The 18,698-nt window shown below is 40.1% G+C and overlaps 1 protein-coding gene across 2 annotated transcripts in view; it reads left to right on the forward strand.

Moving 5' to 3' along the window:
- The first annotated feature begins 12,465 nt into the window (after window positions 1-12,465).
- Window positions 12,466-18,698, forward strand: part of ccdc136a (coiled-coil domain containing 136a) — a 41,527-nt gene continuing 35,294 nt past the window's right edge. For both annotated transcript variants that reach the window (XM_084397059.1, XM_084397060.1), the window contains exons 1-2: window positions 12,466-12,623; window positions 16,882-17,060. The gene's annotated coding sequence lies outside the window, so the exon portion shown is untranslated. The remainder of the gene's footprint in view (window positions 12,624-16,881; window positions 17,061-18,698) is intronic.

The raw sequence follows: 18,698 nt of genomic DNA on the forward strand, positions 1-18,698 counted from the left end.
GAGCAGGTTCTTTTTAATGAATTAAACACATGCAGAGCAACTACTGTTGTACGATTACCAAAATGAATGACTCGGTTCTTTTTAGTAAATCAAAAACAAATTCTCTCACTATTTATGTTTAACTGTGAACTTTTTATTTTTTATTTTTTTAGATAAGTTAGTTTGTTCGTGTTTTTGTAGATAAGACTGCATCAAAATGTTGGATTTATGCCACATTTAAAAATACCATGAAAGTCATTTGTGTAAACATTTTTCTTTTGTGATGACGCATTTCCACTACATTTTAAATTAGAAATGTTAAACCTATAATTTAAACACACAGGCATTTCACTTTTTATTTTTAATTTTATTTTTAATGCAACAAAAACGAATGGACTGAATTGCGATGCGATTCATTTATGCTTGTGCCTGTTTCACGGAAAGCATTTGTCCCAGATAGCAAAATTTGTCTGGCCCACCTCTGGGCCTCATCCTTGCTTCAATTCTGGCTGCCTCCCTGGCCCAAAACTGGCCCAACACACTGAAAACGGACTCAAACAACTTCCTCTGGCCCAGATGTGACCCACACCCTGTAAAATGACTCTTATTTATTGGTATGGCCCAGGTCTGGCCCAGGCACTGTAAGACAGATCTGGCTGAGAGTCTGCTGGGTCCCCGGGCCAGATGTGGCCCAGAAACTGGCAGTAAAACACAAATTCAACCATTTAAAAAGATTAAGGGTTTTTATTCTAAAATTAACAAATACACTTTAATGTATTAACAATGAACAAATAGACTATATTAACATTTATTAACAACACAATTTTTAAACCACAAAATAACAAGTAAATTATATTTACTGTATGATTAAAAGAAAAACATCCTTCTCTTTCACACACAAACTCTCTTTCACTCTCTTTAACACTAAATACACTCACCTAAAGGATTATTAGGAACTCCTGTTCAATTTCTCATTAATGCAATTATCTAATCAACCAATCACATGGCAGTTGCTTCAATGCATTTAGGGGTGTGGTCCTGGTCAAGACAATCTCCTGAACTCCAAACTGAATGTCAGAATGGGAAAGAAAGGTGATTTAAGTAATTTTGAGCGTGACATGGTTGTTGGTGCCAGACGGGCCGGTCTGAGTATTTCACAATCTGCTCAGTTACTGGGATTTTCACGCACAACCATTTCTAGGGTTTACAAAGAATGGTGTGAAAAGGGAAAAACATCCAGTATGCGGCAGTCCTGTGGGCGAAAATACCTTGTTGATGCTAGAGGTCAGAGGAGAATGGGCGGACTGATTCAAGCTGATAGAAGAGCAACTTTGACTGAAATAACCACTCGTTACAACCGAGGTATGCAGCAAAGCATTTGTGAAGCCACAACCTTGAGGCAGATGGGCTACAACAGCAGAAGACCCCACCGGGTACCACTCATCTCCACTACAAATAGGAAAAAGAGGCTACAATTTGCACGAGCTCACCAAAATTGGACAGTTGAAGACTGGAAAAATGTTGCCTGGTCTGATGAGTCTCGATTTCTGTTGAGACATTCAGATGGTAGAGTCAGAATTTGGCGTAAACAGAATGAGAACATGGATCCATCATGCCTTGTTACCACTGTGCAGGCTGGTGGTGGTGGTGTAATGGTGTGGGGGATGTTTTCTTGGCACACTTTAGGCCCCTTAGTGCCAATTGGGCATCGTTTAAATGCCACGGCCTATCTGAGCATTGTTTCTGACCATGTCCATCCCTTTATGACCACCATGTACCCATCCTCTGATGGCTACTTCCAGCAGGATAATGCACCATGTCACAAAGCTCGAATCATTTCAAATTGGTTTCTTGAACATGACAATGAGTTCACTGTACTAAAATGGCCCCCACAGTCACCAGATCTCAACCCAATAGAGCATCTTTGGGATGTGGTGGAACGGGAGCTTCGTGCCCTGGATGTGCATCCCACAAATCTCCATCAACTGCAAGATGCTATCCTATCAATATGGGCCAACATTTCTAAAGAATGCTTTCAGCACCTTGTTGAATCAATGCCACGTAGAATTAAGGCAGTTCTGAAGGCGAAAGGGGGTCAAACACAGTATTAGTATGGTGTTCCTAATAATCCTTTAGGTGAGTGTATATTTAAACTTAACTTGTGTCTGCCCCTCGATCTGCTGCCAATTGGAGGCTGGAGCCACCAGTCCATGATCCCTCGATCTCCATTTCAGCAGCATTAGCCATGAGGGTTTCTCTGAACTGCATCTTTTAAAGGAATAGATATTGTGAGGTCAATATTAAATCTTAAGCATTAGTTTTTAACGCACATTGACAAATGTTGTTGCCAGAGTTCACGCAGCAGTTTAAAATATTGGTAACACTTTACAATACGGTCTCATTTGTTAAAATTAGGTTAGTTAATGTGTTAACTAACATTAACAATGAGCAATACATTTGTTACAGTATTATTTATTCATCTTTGTTAACATTAGTAACTGTTCAATGTTTGTTCTTGTTAGTTCACAGTGCATTAACTAATGTTAACAAATACAACTTTTGATTTTAATAATATATTAGTAAATGTCAAAATGAAAATGAACTAAGATTAATAAATGCTTAAGTATCGTGCATTCTTAGTCCGTGTTAACTAATGTTGTTAAACTTACAGTATATTAACGAATGAAACCTTATTGTAGTGTTACCAAAATATCTGTAAAAAGTGTTGGTGTCAGATTCCAAACTCAGATGAAACTTCAGTTTATGTTCATTCATAATCATAGCAACATCCCCACTGCAGTAAAATGTTAAGTACTACCATTTTAATAACATTATACAGTGATATATACGCTTTAATATTTTTCTTTCACTCTAAAGTGCACCTGCAAAGCAGTTACATAGAGGGACAGAAAGCTCTCAGATTTCATTAAAAATATTTTAATTTGTGTTCCGAAGATGAATGAATGTCTTACGGGTTTGGAACGACACAAGGGTGAGTAATAAATTACAGAATTTTCATTTTTGGGTGAACTATCCCTTTAAATGTGTTTTATCACAAAAGACACCAAACTCTTGGAAGATAGTTTGCATCTTTGACTTGTTTATTTTTGCCAATAATTTTACTCATTTTAATAATTTTAATGGCTAAACTCCTCACTTTATATTTCATAAGATCCCAATGCAGCCTATATTGGTTTGTAATTAACCTGTTTAAATACTAGTATTAATAATTGATATTTTCCAATTATTCTTAAGACTTCACACTTAAAATCATCATTTAATAATAAAGAAGTGTTTCAAATCCAGTATTCTACTTTATTCTACAAATCACTATTTTGCCATGTATATACATACGTTTTGGAGGGTTAATTTTTTGCCAGACATCAAGAAGTACATAACCCTAACCCCAATCTAAACCTAATAATAATAATAACAACAACAACATATTTTACTCCTTTGGGAGGCCAACTATTCAAGTTATTTTCTGGGACCACATTAAAAACACCCCCAAGTATAAATTTGCCATTCATAGTTGATATGTCTGCAATTTGTTTTTATAATTCATAAAGTAACAGCATATTTGAAAATGTGCAATTAGTACCATAAATATTAGCTATAATATATTGCATGTATGAGTCCTCTAGTATGAGTATTAGCCACCTTACATTATTATCACTTTCATTGTGAACAATTTCCCACCTGAAATTTCCTTTGAGAATAGCGACCTCTGCTGATCTATTTGTACCATGACTGTCCTGACACCACTGGCTCCTCAAAAAATTGTGATCAGCCCTTGAATTATGCTAATAAAAATGAGCCCTTTTATCTTTCAAGAAAAAAAACATTTATTTTATTTGCGGAGGCCCCAAGAGAAACTAATGAAAAAAGTCAGGATTAGAAATAATTTAAACAATTACCATACCTTGGTTTATAAGAACACCAACTCCCGGTCAACCCTTCTGTTTAATCAAAAAATAAAACATTCTATACAGCCTAATTTGTATTGAGAAAATAAAAACAAGAGAGAAAAAGAAGATAAAAATGAAACGCTGGGACAATAACTGTCCACGACCCTGTTTTAACTGTCCAGCACAACCTAGAGTTTTCAGTTTTTATTTTTATTTTTTACCAGTCACAGAAATTTCATGAATACGTCACATCAACTGTCGAACTTCAAGGGAGAAATCTGCCTTCATTCCTTTTTTCCTCTCTTCTGGCGCTTTGTCCTCTAAAACAGCAAATTCATTAGTTCTCCATTTGTCATCTTGTAGTCAAATCTGCATCCCATCCACATAAGCCTTCGCTCCAAGAAAGAATGGCATCTTTCCAGCTTTTCTGGTGCATTCCACCTCTGGCCACAACCGCTGTCTCGCTGCTCTGTCAGTGGCCATACAAGTCTTGCTATAATTGCAACTTGTTAATCTTTAAATGAGTAGTTCACTTTCAAATGAAAATTAGCTCATGATTTACTCACCCTCAAGCCATCCTAGGTGTATATGACTTTCTTCTTTCAGACGAATACAATCAGAGTTATATTAAAAAACATCCTGGCTCTTCCCAGTTTTATAATGGCAGTGGATTGCAACCAACAGATTGAAGCCCAAAAACATGCATCCATCCATCGTAAACGAACTCCAAACGGCTCCAGGTGGTTAATAAAGGCCTTCTGAAGCAAAACGATGAGTTTGTGTAAGAAAAAGATTAATATTGAAAACTTTATAAAGTAAAATAACTAGCCTGTTCCCCGACAGACACGTTGGGCATGTTTCATCGTCTCTTACCGCCGAGGGGACAAGAATCTCCGTGCCGATGCCCTCTCACACCTGTACCACCCTGAACATGATTTTTCTGCACCGGAACCAGTCCTCCCTCCAGCCATTAGTCATGAGTCCCATCCAGTGGTCTCTGGATGACCAGATTGCCAAAGCCACACGCTCTGAACATGCTCTGCCGGGAGGTCCTGAGAGATGGGTTTTTGTACCATCTGCCCTACACCTGTCTCTCATGGACTCTCATACATCTCTGGGCTCTGGACACCCAGGCAGCCAGCGAACCCTCTCGCTCCTCCGAAACAAATACTGGTAGTCTGAAATGACCCAGGATGTCTCCCGATACGTCAATGCCTGTTCAGTCTGTGCCATCTCACAAACTCCTTGTCGTTTTCCTGCTGGTAAACTGGTTCCACTACCCATTGCCAACTGTCTTATCTTGGCATTGACTTGCCACTGATCTTCCTTCTATCGGAATCATACTTGCATTCTGGTAGTCGTCGACAGATTCTCTAAAGCCTGCAAGCTTATTCCCTTGAAGGGGTTACCCACAGCATTACAGACTGCAGAATCACTGTTCTATCATGTCTTCTGCCACTTTGGACTACCAGAAAATATCGTCTCAGACCATGAGCCCCAGTTTATATCCCGAGTCTGGCGTTCCTTCCTTGAACTACTGGGTACTTCCATTAGCATCTCATCGGGATATCCCCCACAGACCAATGGTCAGACTGAACGAAAGATCCAGGAGATCGGGAGATACCTGCGGTCTTACTGCCATCAGCACCAGCACGAGTGGGCTGAGTATGCACAAGTATGCACAGAACTCTCTCCGTCAATCCACCACCGGGTTAACCCCCTTTCAGTGCATACTCTACCACCAGCCTCCCCCGTTTCCTTGGTCAGGGGAGCCATCAGACATCCCAGCTGTCAAATACTGGTTTCAGGAGAGCAAGAGGGTATGGGACTCAGCTCACATCCATCTCCAGCGAGCAGTAAGGAGACACAAGAGCCAGGCCAATGCACAAAGATCCGCCACTCCCATTTACCTTCCGGGACAATAGGTCTGGCTCTTAACTAGAGACATCCGTCTTCGTCTGCCTTGTGAAAGCTCCCCGCTACATACGTCCATTCACCATCGAAAGGGAGATTAACGAAGTCACCTACCATCTTGCACTACTATAAGTATCACATCTCACCCACATTTCACGTGACACTCCTTAAACCCTTCTATAATCCTCTGGTTCCTTCTCCCACAGGGTCTGGTGTAAATTACGCACCTCTTCCTCCACCTGAGATTATCGAGGAGGACAACATCTATCGTGTGGAAGCCATCCTGGACTCCCGACAATGGGGGGCCTTCTCGAGTACCTGGTGGAATGGTAAGGATATGGCCCTGAGGAAAGATTGTGGGTGAGCCGTAATTACATCCTATAGACTCATCCTTACTGGCGGACTTCCACATCAATCATCCGAACCGTCTAGCTCCCAGAGGTCAAGGCCGTCCCCGTCGTCGCCGTCCTGTGCGGTCAACCTCTGGAGGATGCAGCCTTCGAAATGAGACTCAGATTGCACTCAGAAATATCCTCTGGTATTTCTCTTCTCTACCTCTTTAACGTTAATTTTGGTGATCTCCGACTGGTGGAGTCGAACATCATTAGTGTCGGCGTGAATAATAATCTTAGAGAATTTACGATTAGCATTAGCCAGCACTTTTAAATTTGCTTTGATGTCAGGCGCTCTGGCTCCCGGCAAACATGTGACAATGATGGCTGGTGTCACGTTCCGTGTAATAGAATCGCCAATAACTAGGGCACACTCAACAGGATTCACAGTGGGTGTAGAAAAAAAGAAAAAAAAGAGTGCACGAATGGCATGCTAACAGGCTAGCGAAATACTAGTGTGTTGTGCTAGCAATAACGATTTAGATTGAAGCTAGCAATGTCAGGTTTTGTGTGATGTTGAGTAAGCTATATTTAGCAGTATAAACAACAAGGAATTATAGTAAATAATGATTCAAAACAGAAAGATATACGAAGCTTTCAGACGCAAACCAACGCAACAACAGACAGGAGCAATCCATCGACGAACAGGCCTTGTCACCAAATACCTGGAGAAAACTGCCTGTTGCATAAAATGTCATGGCTGATAGGAGTTGGACTTCCTGGTGGCACACATAAGCTGAGGTCCAATGCTATTTAGCAGTTGGGCAATTTGCCCTCTTGGCAGACGGCATTGCCCAATTATAGCCATGTCATCAAGGATATTCAAAGGGTTTTGATGCTGTCTGATGAAGTCATTTAAAGTCATCAATCTACTTCGTGGTCGTCTCTGGCTTTGTCTTTCTCTGACCCTCAATAGAAGAACACGCTGTAGTGCAGCCATGATTTCCTCTGCAAGTCTAGTGAGGTGTAAACTCTATACTATCCTAGCTTACTTGAAGGAACCTTGTGAAGGTTATCAGGCTGTAATAATGATCACATTTCCCACTGCTTATCATCAATTTCAGTAATCACATTAGGCCCTGCCTTGAAGAAAAGACATCTTCCTTTAATCTATCCTCTGTTTGTAATGTTCATAATGACAAAAAGCTGGCTTGTAAAACATGTATTTTTTGTCTGTACCTGTAGAAATGTATTGGCTAGATGAAGTACATATATGTGTGCTATCTGTCACCCTTAATATATATACTTTAAATATTAATAATATTGAAACTTACATGCTTATGTCTGAAAATAATCATCAACCATTAGCCAATTACTTCAGAATCAATTGCAAAAACTCATAACAATTATTATAGTATTTCATAGGGCCTTAGGCCTTGTGTGGTTCAACAAACACATGGACATCAAAAACACTGCATCAAGTTTTATTAATTTGGTATATTTAGTTCAGGACCTGCAAAATACATTATACAGTGGGATGAGTCATAACAACATATAGAAAACATTTCACATTGCACAAGAAATTACAGAAACTTAATGAATCCCCATTGAACAATAATCATATTACCTGAGTCTTCTGGCAAGATAATTGGCACAGATATTGAGGGCCTGGCAAAACTCATCTCCTCTTGTGCAAGCCTTTGGCATTGCCTAATGTCTTTCAAGACATATAGTTTCTCCCTCTCCAGCTGCACTATGTCATGACTACAGCTACAAACATTCTCAAACTGCTGAGGTGTTGTGGCTGCAGTCTGGACAACTGAAGATGGAGGCTGAGGCCTGGGAGGGTTGTTTGGAGGACTAGGAGAGGGTAGGTGCTGGGAGATTAAACTGATAGCTCCTCTGAGCATGAAGGACCCGACTCAGGCTCAGGTTGAGTTACCCCTACTCCTCCATTGATGTCAATACTACCACAAATCTGAAGCACTTGTTCCAAGTATTGGCAAGGCCTTTTCTTCCTCTGCTGTGAGAAGGGGAGACTCATTGGTCCCACCACCTGTTTTTATTTTTATTTTTATTGCAGTCCTCTGCAGTGTCCTCTTCCTTTTTGCCAGGCTTGCAAAATCCTGCCACTTCTTGCAGACCTCCTTCCCTGATCTTTGAACACCCCTGGTTGTTGTTAATTTGGTAGCAATGTCCTCCCAGATGTTTTGTGTTGCCTTAGTTGTATGGTGTCCTTTACATCTGTTAAAAATAACATATTTGTTTCGCTCTTTCTCCTCTAGAAGGACATTAATGTAATCTTTTTGAAAGGTATCTTTTTTTTTTTTTTTTTGTCAGTGCCTCCGCCTGCAGGTAGGTGCTTTACATAGATTTTTTGTCTTGTTGTCTTGATTTTGAATGGTCTATATTGTAAATCCACATTCAGTGACAATTATTAGGTTAAACGTTCAGGATATGATTCCATATAAGGTTATATTTCAGCACTTCGCCAATGGACAGTGACTCTTAAGTGACACGTAGAACGCGTTCTTGCGTTAAAGGTGCAGTATGTAAGAATGACAATTAGTGGTCGAAATAGGTACTGCAGTCGAATTCAAAACATCGGAGATCGTGGTTTCTCCCGCCACCTGCTCCTCAGACTGGACGGCGCTCACAAGGGTTGCCAGTTTGAGCACACACAACAGGAACAAGCTGAATGGACAATGAAAACTGGCAAATTGGCAATGTGCAGTATCACAGACCAAAACAATAACAAACATTCCAGCTCGGAAACACACATTTCAAAGTAAAATAACGGGCTGTAGAAGTGTTTTTCAGAGAAACGAGTATGTGAACTTAGCATGTTTCCTCAATATATGCAAACATATTTTGGTATTTTTATGCTTTAGTAGAGTGAAAAAGTTACATACAGCACCTTTAATTATGTGCATGCTTAATGTAAAGTGCATTTTTGGGAAACGCGCATAGAATCGCGGCAAGCGTTTCGTAACCTTGCACGTAGGGAGCGCTCTTAAGAGCTAAGATACATCGTAATCGGGAAACCCGGCCCTGAGCTGTAAAAGGAATCTGACGTTTTAATACATGTTACAAAAAAAAAATATTATGGAAAAATACATGGATACCGTTGAAGGGTCTTCAATGAGAAGGATGGGTATTCAAGGACTCCTAAAAGTGGACAGAGTTTGAGCAATCATCACCTGTAGCTTACGCACTAAGCTACAGACGCATTAACCAGCAGCACGTCACATTTACCTCTCTCAGGGACAGTTTAATAACAGCAAAGCTGCGTAGATCCATAACTGATGCACTGACTGTCACAAAACTATGGCCAAATACTCTCAGTTTATGAGGACTGCTAAAATATTTATTCATTCCAAGTACCATTATGCCACTCAGGAATCTTCAGCACTGATAAACTTATGAGTGTCATAGTGCTATTATATAAAATGTAGGGCAAACTATGTTGGTCAGAGCTTTTTGCATTTCATTATTTGTTGGCATGACAACTAACAGAGAGATTATAGAGAAGAGAGGTGGTCTTTATGAATGTGGTTGTTTGCTTTAGATATATATATATATATATATATATATTTTTTTTTTTTATATTGGTGACATAATTTACTGGAAATCCTTCTACTACCTTCTCATATCACATAAAGGGTTTCATTTTAAAATGATAGAAAAACTGAGCAGTGTGCTAGGTAATGATACAGTGAGTAAATCGTTTTTGTCATATTCATCACCCGTGGTATGTGCTCTTTCCCGTCTGTGTTATAATCTCAAACTGTCCTATTTCTATTGTACGCTTTTCATTTAGTTGCTTAGCAACAATGCACTGCTAGTGGAAAGTCTGATGATAGGAATTACTGCTTCACTTTAAAAAGGAAATAAAATATATACAAATAAAATATAATATTATAAGGTTATATTCCCAAGTCAAATAGCTTATATCTGTTAATGACACTGAAAAATCTTTAGATAAAAAAATAATAATTCTTTACTGGTATAGCACTGCATCAAATGTACACATCCATTGCAATCCACACAGACTGAGCACTAAAATTGGAGAAAGTTTCCTCAGAATATTTGCTATATAGCACATTGTGCATATTTACATAAAAAAATATAGCTTCATATATTATATTCACTTATAGACACTAAATATTTGCGACACTGTTGCACTTAAAGAGTCAATGTTAGTAGCGCCATATCAAATGTACATTGTTGGTCACCTGGCAAGTCTCTAAGTAAAATGTACACAACTGTTAATTACTCATTGTCTACTGCCTGATTTCATTAAACATCCTGTGTAAGAGAACACAACTTACACAATATTCTTCTGAGACCATACTACCACTTTATGTGAGTAGCATTTCAAAAATTAGCTTTACCGCTACAAGCGTATAAAGTCATGCGAGAACCGCATCTGTATGATTTGTGAAAATATCATTCAGACCGTTTTTGTAAACTTGGTCAGCTGATTCACTGAAAATTCTTGAATTATTCTTGGTTCTTGAATTAAACTGACTGCTCTGATCGCAGGTTAACAGTTCAATGGGATTTGGATCTTTTGGATTTGTGACGTGAAGTGGCATAATGATTCGTAAATGATGACTTTTTTATTTTGGTAAAAATGAAAAATTGTAAGTTATTTTTTTTAAAGCAGTTCACAATACCCCATGATATTTTTCTAGTATCTTCCAAATGCACTCCCACACTGGAACAGAAGATCAGTGTCCTGAAGCATTTTATATTCCCACAAGACCTGTATGTGTGTATTTGTTTGTGTGATGTGTTTATGTGTGTCCCCAGTCCAGTTCTACCCACCCACACACATCACATAAAGCAGTGGATGGTTTGTTTACAAGCCCTCATCACTAGCATGTTGATCCTATACAGAGGCTTTAGGGCCAGATTTACTAACAGCTTGCACCAGCGCAGACCCTCTTTTGGCGTTAAAAAACTACTTACAGGATTTACTAAAGACACGCAGTGAAAAATTCACACTGAAGAGGAGTGGGCACAGACGCAGAATTTATTGGAGGAGAGTAGATTGTGTTGGTCATTATGGAAATGATCCGGATGCTTCTGTGTTCTTTAATGTGTGTTTCGTCAGTAGATCAAGTGCAGAGCTTTCCACTCCCATCAGCGCTTTTTGGGAATTTGCTCTGTTTAGTAAATCTGGCCCTTAGTCTGTAAAAATTAAAATGTCTAAAATATGGAACATTATTTAAATATATTACATGGCTCTCTGGGTTATTTTATTCTTATTGGTTAACTGGCATTCTGTGGAAAAATATTTGTTAAGAAACACTAAATTAAATCGTTACATTTATATAGCGCTTTTTCTGAGACCTCAAAGCGCTTTACATATGGAAGGGGGGAATCTCCTCAACCACCACCAATGTGCAGCATCCACTTGGATGATGCGACGGCAGCCATATTGCGCCAGAACGCCCACCACACACCAGCTTACTGGTGGAGAGGAGACAGTGATGAAGCCAATCAGTGTATGGGGATGATTAGGAGGCCATGATGGACAGAGGCCAAGGGGCAAATTTGGCCAGGATGCCGGGGTTACACCCCTACTCTTTTTCGAAGGACATCCTGAGATTTTTAATGACCACAGAGAGTCAGGACCTCGGTTTTACGTCTCATCCGAAGGACGGTGCTCTTTTGGCAGTATAGAGTCCCCGTCACTATAGTGGGGCATTAGGACCCACACAGACCACAGGGTGAGCACCCCCTGCTGGCCTCGCTAACACCTCTTCCAGCAGCAACCTAGTTTTCCCAGGAGGTCTCCCATCCAGGTACTGACCAGGCTCAGCCCTGCTTAGCTTCAGTGGGCAACCAGTCTTGGGCTACAGGGTGATATGGCTGCTGGCAATAAATGTGCAATAAATGTGCAATAAAATGCATGTTTGAGCTGTTTTAACTGAAAGCAACTATCTTAAAATATGTCAGTGCCATTGTTTTGTCTCAAGATGCACATCAGTAATGGTTTTTTCCTTCTAAGGAACGTTTATAAAAGCTACTTAAATGTCCTAATTGAACCAAGGCCTAATCCTGGCTTAATCTAAGCCCTGTCTGTGAAACCAGGCCATAATTGACTGTTCACCCGGGTAACAGATTTCTTTCTCTACCGGTTTCATGTCTCTTGTAACACTCTGTGATCTTTTTCTTCTCACATAGTAAATAATTAAATTTATATCAATATTTAATGTCCATTTATTAATTTATTTGATGAGTAGCTGTGTAATAATTGGCTCCGCTTGGCGTAGGCGTCCTGATTGACCTGTCGGTTTATTTGGTGGTTATGACTGGCGGAGTGTACGTTATCCCTTACATAATTTGTTGGTGAGAGAGAAAGAGAGAGTGAGAGGGAGGGAGCAAGGGAGCGAGGGCAAGAGTCTGTCAGTGTTTCTCTCTTCTCTCCGTGTGCTCTTTTTCTGCGGTTATCATGGACATGGAATCATCATATCAGCAGGTAAAGAATCTGTTCCTCTGTGTAGATTGTGTAGAAGGTTATGCTGCAGCTTCTGCTGAATGTTGTGGTGTGTGGATGATTTAATTGCACTGTCTTTTTTTAGTCTGAATTCTGATTTTGTTGTTCTGTCAGTAGTTTGTTGTTCTGGTTTTTATTTATTTGTTTTTTACCCAATGTCAAATATTTTTCATTAACAGTTATATAAAACTAATAAAGGAACCTAATTGCATTTTTTTTTACAGTATTACGAGTATTAGTAGAATGTAAGTAAACAATTTTGCTGAAGTAAATGTATTTTTTTTTTTCAAAGATGTTTCATTAGTTGTATTGGAAGATAAGGTGAAAATACAGATACAATTTTATATATCACAAACATGTATATTTGTTGCTAGTAACAATTCTCATTTCTGTAAATCATTGAGATTTTGCCAGCTGAATGAATTAGCTGGATATAGAGCTGAGATGAACAAGAAGTGGTTTGTCATTTTGATGGTGTGATGAAAATACACAAAATGAAAATGTGCTTATACTGAATTCTAGCAAGGTTTGGACACCAATATTCATAACAGAACTGATCCATTAAGTAAAGAAGCGCAACCAAAAGAACACTTTATTAAGTGGACAGGTAAAGGTAAATCCTGTCAATTCACCACTTTTAAAGCTCTCATATAATATGCAGTATTAAGAGTACTGCATGATGAAATGTGAAAATTAAAAGTGTTGAATTTAATCTTTACCATTAAACTGATAACAAATTCGTTGTCTATCATTCATGTGTTGATTTCTAATAGAGCTGAATCTCTGGTGAAAATGCAGATGGTATCACAAACAAACCCTTTATTTTCATTAGTGGTCTATGAAATAGATTCTGTGAAGCATATATTCTCTTTTCCATTAATGTGTTTTCTTTGATCCTCCTCCATATTCACTGCCTCATTTCACCCCTTCACTCCATTTTTTCAAAGAGTTCTCTCTTTCGCCCACACAGCACATTGTTGTACCAGCCAATTCGCAGCACCCACACACACTCTCGCCCACCAACACCCATCCACCACACTAATGCAGTGATGCTCTGAGCCCACACACATTAACACCAAACCACAATAATGCAAAAGAGCAAAGATGCCTTCAGCACTGATGAGCTCTTCTTGAACTCATGTACAGAGAGAGAGAGAGAGAGAGAGAGAGAGAGAGAGAGAGAGAGAGTGAGTGCCCTATAGTTTTTAAAACTGTTTGGTCAAAAGGTGTTGAAGCCTTGGTAACATTGTTTAATGTTCAGGCAACCCTGCTGAAGAATCCAGAATAAACCAGCATGAATTCCATATTTTTTCCAGGCTGGTTAGAGCCTGCATTAGCTGTTTCCATCTAAAAGTTGCTAATTTAACTTATGTGCAGTCATATAAGACAGCTCTATGCTCATGTTTTCTTATTAGATCAACTTTTTATCAGACTCAAACGAGTACATACATTTTTTGTGCGCATTTTTAGAATTTATGACCATCTTGGAATTTCCATCCAGCAGTTTTTATGCAATATTCCAAAATGTGCATAAAAATAGGTGGATGAAAACATAGCTTGTGTCATGCTGTTCTTAATCTCAACTAAGCTGCTGTATCTGGTTCACCAGTACTTCCAATCCCCATGCTGGGAACCAGAAACCAGGAACCCATGTTGGTGCCAGCATGCAAAACATACCTTATGCTGGTGATCAGCAATTCTGAATTTTTCATCTAGGACTCAGGGCAGGTGCCTTTAAGAGTTGGTGGTGGTGCACAGTGGGCATTGGGACATGGGCATTTGAGCAGTGGTGGATCTGGTCTTCGGTCCAGGAGTTGTGGTGGACCCAATCCTGAATCAGGGAGCAGTGGCCTTTGTGGCATACCTGGATCAAGGCCTTTTAGGCCAATGCGAAAAAAAAAAGACCATAGAGTAATTGCAAGGCTGTGAAAGAATAGGACCAAGAGACGGTGGCAGGGCATGGAGCAGGACCGGTTGTGACAGGGCACGAAAGACCGGACCATAAGTCTATTGTTGCTTTTGACACTCTCATCCAGTGACGATAGGATGTCAGTAGATGTCAGGATTTCCACATCCACAAACAGCTTAATGTTTGGCAATATTGCCTCTAATAATCTTGTTGCAATCTAGTACAAAAGTTGCAGTAAACTTTAGAGGCCCTATCTTGCACCCAGCGCAATTGACTTTGTACACCGACGCATGTATCATTCCTATTTTGCACCCGCGCAAAGCGGACTTTTCCCTCCACAGATGCATGTCGGTTAACTAAGAAATACACTTGCGCTCCCCGGGGCGGTTCAGCGCAAAGAGGAGGCGTGTTCCGGCGCAAACGTTCCCTCATGCTATTTTACAGGTTTAGAAATCAATTGCGCCACTGACCGAAAAAAAAAAAAAAGTTTAAAGTAAGTGGCGCGTTGTGCATGTTATTCATATGCTATTTTAAGGGCGCATGCTTGGCCTTAATCAATGTAGCGTGTGCACAACGCGCATACACTTTGATTCTCTCATCTACACACAGACGCAGCAGTTATTTTTGCAAATCATACATTATTACGATAGATAGATAGATAGATAGATAGATAGATAGATAGACAGATAGACATTTTATTATAAAAGCATACATCTAGCTTACACATTTACCCAAATTTTCATACGCCTGTTTAACCGAAGTTAATTTGGGTGTGTTTCTCCATCCCCAACGTCCCTGACGAGAACGTCGGTCTCCTCGGCCTTGAATCGCTCCTGTCGTGCGCCTGGCAAATCCGCCGTTATAATAGGAATCCGCTTTAGAACAAGTGCGCCTGCTCTTAAAGGGAATGTGAGATGTTGCTCTGATTGGTTTATTTCACGTTACGCCCAAACCACACCTATGAATAATGAAGCTACTTCAGACCAACCCCTTTTAGATTTGCGCCAGGCGCAAGAGTCATTTATCCCGCCGGGAAAATAGCAACAGCGCCAAGACCCGCCCACAAAGTTACTTGCTCTTTGCCCTTTGACACTTGCGTTTCAGATCGTTAAAATAGGGCCCTTGGTGTCTTAAAGCATAGATATCATATATAAACGCTAGATGTCTTATGGCGCAGTCACTTCCGGCATCATCGTTCGGCCATCTTGTGACAGTGCTCTGTGCATTAAGGTGAATGATCAGCACGCACACAAATCCTCTTATCTCGCTGAAATCTTGACGGATTTACAAACGGTTTGGTTTCTTACAAACGTTATTAACGTGGCTATAATTCCGAATGCTTGAAAATGTATGTTATAATTTTTCATATGTATGCAGTGTATGTATGCAGTGTCATAACTACATCTCTGACGTTTATAACAAACCAAACCGTTTGAAAATCGGTAGAAAAATGAGCAAGTTATGGTTATTTAAAAGTACATGCACCATTGAAGTAGTGAGCGAGTACACTGTCGCAAGATGGCCGCCACGTGCGGACGTCGACCTCCATTGGCCAGCAGTGCGCACGAGACATCTAGCCTTTATATATGATATCTATGTCTTAAAGTGCCTGATGTGACCTGAGTACTAACGCTTGACTAACCTGCTGCTCTCTCCTTGGCACCTCACTTCTCACTGCTGCTAGGTGAGCTACGGAAGTAATATGGCAAAGTAAGTGCAGTTGTGGAGGGCTGTTCATGTCTATCATAGTATGATGTCACAATGTGTAGAACTTACTTTTTGCAGTAAGGAGGAATTTATGAGTTCTAAAACTTACTTACTAAGAGTTACTAAGAGTACAACGAAGTCCTATATGTCAAAATATTTTTTTTTATTCCTTACATCATGACTTGTTAATGGAACAATTAAGGAACCAGAAACACTAAGAGAAATCAGAACCAAACACAGAACTGTTGAATTCTGTTTTAAAGAATTGAAAAAGATTTGAACTGTTAAAAATATTTCCATCCCTAGACCTCATGTCTGATCTAGGTTCTGCAGGTTGAACTTAAAAAAGCAGACAAAGTATTCAATTGCACAGACAATTAAATTAAATGGTCAAACACCTAGGTAATAAAATAGATAGACAGATTAATGTAGTTCATTCATCTATACAGTAGATAGTTGCCTCAGTAAAAGAAAAAGACAGTGCTCAATTTTCTTGGGGGCCATTGGAAGTACTGGGGCAGTTTTATGGGGGATGTTGCAGCCTTACCAAGCATAAGTGCCAACTTCTTGGACAAGGTTGGCCTGATACTACTGTTTGTTTCATTCTTAACTTCTTCTCAATAGCTTGCCCTCTAAAGGACCTGACAAAGAAGTGAAAGGACGAGAGAGTGGTGTTGACGGGTTCTGAAAGAGGCAAAAATAGAGGCGGTTCTACATGCCTCAAAATTTCAACAGACCCTTCATCTTTCGGACGGACAAATCAGAAATTGGATTTGGGGCTGTTCTTTCACAGACAGTACAAGGTAAGGAGCATCCTGTGATTATTATTAGCCATAAGTTGTCCCCTGCAGCAATGCAGTTACAATAGAAAGATGTATTGACCTTTAAATGGACTGTCCTGGATCCAAGATATTACTTGTTAGTTAAGTGGGCAGTGAAAGCAAATGGCAATGCTTATTGCCTATAATGCCCAGAGTAGATCACTGTCCATCGATGAGTGCATCCTCACCTCCAGCTATTGTGGAGGGAGGCCAGCCAAAGAGAAAGGAGTTACATCATCTTACTGCGACTACCTTTATTTAAGCTGGAGAGAGAGCGTGGCGTGTGAGACAGTGGGTCACATAATCTCGTTGTGACTCAAATCACTGTTGAATCTGTAATCTGTGAAATCTGTGGCTCTGCGCAGCTGAAAGCGCTCATCTTGTCTGCCGTGAGCAACTTCCTGTTCAACGCTGACAAAGTTAAACAAAGCCTGGCCGTGCTGGGTCACAACCTCCATTAACTTTTCATATTCAGGGCTAGTGGAGGAGGTGGTCTCACTGATAATATCTGTCTCAAATCCCTCTACATCTAGCTCCTCCAAACTAGATGTGGGTCAATAACATGCGCAAGAAGAGAGCCGCAGAATAGGCTTCCTGACCCGGCATGAGAGCAATGGAATTTAATTTGATTTTAAGAATTTTTTTATTAAACATGGGCCTTTTTTAAACAAGCTTGTTTCTGCCTTTGTAGGCTCATTTTGTAAATGTTAATTTAGACAAGTGCAAACTGCATGTTGGTAATATGCCAGTACAGATGTACCTACTCGTTCAGAGTCGCCTAGAAGTCGTGCAAGTGTTGCAAAAGTTACAAAAAAATGTGTACACACCGCCACACGAAATGGGGTCTCGCAAATGTGCATGTCCACCCACACTGCAATGACACACTTTTCATGCTCATGTGGACGTGAATATAAACCAGGCTTCAGACAGCGCGGGAATACTGAATTGAGTTCTCTTTCATGTCTTCTTGCACTTAAACAGACAAATTTACACAAAACATCTTTTAAAAAAAAAACTCCCGGTGAGTATCCTAGTAAACACAGTCAGTTATGTCTTAAGTGAATGTAAACTGTTGAGAAAGAAAATGTTTTCAGGCTGCGTGAATAGAGGACTCAAAACCAGAGGGTTCGTGCAACAGTTTATTAGACACTTTTGGGAATAAACAACATCCAAAGTGTAGTGACATACACGGACAAAAGGGATGTGTGAGAGCTCCAGAGCCGTCCTCACAGCATAGATACAACAGCACATGAGACGAGGCACACAAAAATCTACTGACGACAAGGGGCAGACACAGCAGAGAATATAAGGGAAAAGGGAACAAGCGACAGGTGAGGGCAATCAGCTCGTGATCTGCATACATCCGCACTGCAAAATCAGTGCTCACGAGCTGCAGAAAATGACAGGACAACACAGACAACAGGGAAGCCTAAGAAGCAACCGGGAGAGGTCTGGGGTTGATCTTAGAGACATGAAAAACCGGGTGGATATTCTTAAACTGGGGGCTTAATTTGAATCGAGCTGAAACTGGACTGAGCACCTTGGTGATGGAAATGGTCTAATAAATTTGGGACCCAGTTTATGTGAAGGAAGTTTAAGAGGAATGTCCTGGGAAGATAA

Source organism: Rutilus rutilus (genome assembly GCF_951802725.1).
Source record: "Rutilus rutilus genome assembly, chromosome: 23".
NCBI classification, from domain to species: domain Eukaryota; kingdom Metazoa; phylum Chordata; class Actinopteri; order Cypriniformes; family Leuciscidae; genus Rutilus; species Rutilus rutilus.